This window comes from Pinus tabuliformis, chromosome 6, assembly GCF_031772625.1.
Source record: "Pinus tabuliformis cultivar Carrire ecotype Pingquan chromosome 6, CPIR1, whole genome shotgun sequence".
Lineage (NCBI taxonomy): Eukaryota > Viridiplantae > Streptophyta > Pinopsida > Pinales > Pinaceae > Pinus > Pinus tabuliformis.
In genome coordinates, this window is record NC_142292.1 from 432,882,753 (window position 1) to 432,886,755 (window position 4,003).

The following is a 4,003-nucleotide window of genomic DNA, read 5'->3' on the forward strand; positions in this document are numbered from 1 at the left end:
GATGGTTTCTAGGTCAATTGGATGGAACAAGGGTTAACTATAAGAAACCCTCACTTTCCACTGTTGACATAATGATATCATTACAGTTTTGAGTTGCTCACTAGTTCAATGGCATTCATTTTGGATCCTCAAATTGGCAAGGCATTTTGTCTTTAATCACTGTACTTTCTGTCTCTGATGAACATTTGATATTAATCATAAGATAAATTGATCAAGGGTTTTCCCCATCGTGGGTTTTTCCCTGGCTTGAGCCATATTTGTGTCCTCTTGTCTTCGCTTGTCTTCTACACCTTTTTTTCATGTTATTTCTTTAGTTATTATCATAATAATAATGTCTATTGTGATTGCTAATGAAAATTGGGTTCGCTAAAGTATCTATCCTATGCAAAGAACATGTTATCAAAAATTAACAACATCATTTTTCCTCATAGAAATGTTTTCCAAGTTGACAAATGATACAACAGATATTTCATTTATTTACTAGTTTTCTCAAAATAAAGTGGCATCAACATGTTTGCATTTAGATTCTGGATGCCAAATCTTATATGTCCGTGATTAATAAGAGAGATTACAAAATCTCAAATGGGAAGCAATGACGAGAACCAATGAAAGTAAAATTACATTGCAACTTCTATTGCTCTAGACCCATTATCACAGATTCAAGGCTTAGTCATTTTTTAAAGGAATGGAGAATAAGATCCTTCACTTAGAACAAATCAGAGAAAAATACCCAGTTCTTATGTAATAATTCAAGTATCAAATAAGTATGCTTCACCTAAACTAAAAATTTGGATGTCGGGATAGAGCAATGCTTAAAACCTGAGCCACGACCAAGGATGTTTTCCCCCATCAAGGTTTGAGTGAATCTCGTGCTAGTCTTGTCAGCATTGATAAAGTTCTTTTCTTGAACTAGTGGCAATGCCAAGAAGGGTAAACAATAATAACTACTTTAGAAGCTTACAAATTCACATTGACAACTTTGCCTTCTACCTTGCACTGAATCTCATCGGTCTTAATATAGTGCCTCATAAGAAACAGAGAACTAAAACATTTGTCAAATCAGAAAGGCAGTAAAGATTCATGATCTCGGTCATTCATGTGTCTATCAACTGGCATTACCATTAACCAAATTTTTACCTAACTTGAGAGTAGATAAGTGCTAAATTTTATCCTTAGATATTTTAATAAAATAAAGCATGGTAAAATTAGAAGGAATAAAATATCATCATAAAAAAAGAAACAAAAACAGGTTAGGCAGAATGCTAAAACCAATTTAACTATATAGAGAAACTTCATTGCTACATCTAATAAAAGAAATCAAATATAAACCAAGCATTTTGTTTAAAGCAATTTTTTGTTCGGAAGTCTTTTGAAAAACATGCCCTGCAAAGCTACACCATAAAGAGTAGATTTGCTTTGCCTTAAGTGCCAATCTTTGGGCTTATGTAGTCGCCCCGCTCCCAAGATTTTAACCCAGTCTCTTCCTTTTTATTTTCACACAATTCAGGTGGGGTGGACCAAAGTGAGAATGGAACCGTAATGGATGTCTCTATTGAGATCAGCAATGAACCAATGCACCATTGGCATTTAAGGTAGCTGTCAAGGAAATAAATTTCAAAAAATAAAGTTGTTAGTAAAACAAAGAGCTTAAGATGAAAAAATATGATGATGCCTATACTAGATTTCAAGCTATAGTACTTGAACTTCTATATCATGAAGTATGTCTTAAATGTTAAAAGAAAAACAAGTCACAAATCAATCTAGTTGGTACAATATTTTTCACCATCCCTATTAGAATGAGGTTCATAAATTAGTAAGTACTTATTTTTGTAGATTTCCAGACGAAACCTTGAAACCCTATTCTGTGCATGAGCTCACGTGCATGCATATAGCATGCATATAGTAGCTCATAATATCATAGGAAAAGGTGATGGCTTAAGGGATAAACCTTGATGGGTGTAGCTATCACTATGGCTGGATAGTCACTATCCCAACCACAGCACAGGGAGTAAAATCTATTTTTTAAAATTGGAAGATGGAATTCACCCATATATTCTACAATTCCATATGATATATTTACCAGTAACAAAGTCTTTGAGGGGAGGTTTACACACACTTTAGTTGATTAAGCCCTATGACCTTAAACTATAATTTTCTTCTGGTTAAAAATGAAATAGAAAGACACATATAAAAAATAAGCACTTTATAGATATAAATATTTAATGCATATGGATAACATTGTAGTTGTCCATCAAACCCTTTCATGTTAGAGGCCTTATCAAATCTCTAGTTACATGATAATAACATAAACAAACTAAGTGGGTAAGAACCCAAAAATGTAAGATCTCATTGATTATCATCATATCAGTCAAAAACCTAAATAATTGTTGATATCATTATCGAGGGATCTACAACTAAAAGACAAGAATGGTAAAATCATTGGAGATCTTGCCTTGTTGGTTTGTTTAAAATGTGGCGTAGAAATATTTCTTTCTCTTATGCCTTCAACATGCAAACTGTAGCCCCAACAGAGCCCTCCCATGCATCAAAACCTTGAGGAGATTATTCTTCACTAACTAGAGCTTGGTCCATCTCAAAGGTTGAAATTTCAACCACAGTTTACTACCGGTCAGACCTTCAATCACTGGGTACGCACAAAGTATTCTCCAATTGAAAATCAATGGAAAGCAGGAAAGGAAAAAAAAAGTCATGGAAACAAACAACAATGAAAGAGGAATAATGGAAAGAGGCCCACGATTCTAGAGTTGTCCTCTCATTATATACAATATGAGCTTGTACTCTCAAGTAGGGTCAAAAGTGATGGCCACTTTGATACCTTCGAGATTAATTCTTCCCCATCCCCAATCATATCAACATAAATTAGCTTTCCCTTATGGGTAAATTAGCAATTAAGCACATGTGAGCTACTACATGTACAAAGAGGGAAATGTGAGGAGAACAACCACAAGACAACAACGTTGTAAAGTCTCCAAGGTGACAAAATATCACAGTCAAAAGGGACATGCATGACTCGGGTGTTTTCTGCAATCAGATCAACCTCACCATGGGGAAAAGGTAGTGGATTGATAGAGACACCAACAATTGAGAAAACAACACCTAGTCGAGAATCAGAGTTTGATCTACAGTAAATAGAACGATGACTTATGAATAGATTCTTGTTTCAAAATTTCATCGTATTGTCTTATGTAGAACTTTTTTCAAATAAAGATATCTACTCTGAAGGACATGGCTATTAGAGTGTATGTGACTAGAATTTTACTTGAATTTTATTTTCATTGTCAATGAAATAGATATGATGTCTTTAGAATTTCCAATTCCTTCAATGCATCTTCTAAGTCTCTTTCTATTTTCTTGTCACTACAATAAAATAAAATCAAGGAAGACATCTCCACCATATCGTGTATTATTGCACAATGACAATTATAAAAAATGGGAGTATGATGTGCAAGTTTTGATGGAGGTTATTCCAAGAAATACCCTTGATATTGTTGTTAATATCCTACAAAAATCCCACTAAAATGACCTTGCATTCATAATTATTTGTGCTTAGGTTGATGCTAAAGAACACTGCACAGAGCTTCAAGGAAATAGCTTAGTTCCATTGAGCCTGCCAATGATGGTTGCAGAAGATTTCAGTCATATTGACTTGTCAGGAGCACTGCATACTATGATTAGGGTAGAGTTGTAGGTATGCACATCAATGTTAGTCATATAAGTACAATATGTAAAATTAACTATAGGAATCTTAGAATACAGTCCCTTGAAAATGGAATGCTAATACTTGTATAGTTTCGAATGCACATTTCTAGCTCTCTGTAAATGAAATGAACCAAAGCAATGAGATCATGCTACTTGGTGGTAGTTCAAGAACTTGTATTATGAAGGAAATGATAGAGAGTATTTTTTGTCTTCTTTCAGTTTAAATGGCTAAAATTTTTGTAGTGCATATCCTTATCTGCAATTCATGGAAACTTGTCTTTAG

At 34.0% G+C, this 4,003-nt stretch overlaps 1 pseudogene; it reads left to right on the forward strand.

The window, feature by feature from the left end:
* Window positions 1–2,820: 2,820 nt before the first annotated feature.
* On the forward strand, window positions 2,821–3,666 carry LOC149259156 (ATP-dependent Clp protease adapter protein CLPS1, chloroplastic pseudogene; annotated as a pseudogene).
* The last annotated feature ends 337 nt before the right edge of the window (window positions 3,667–4,003 follow it).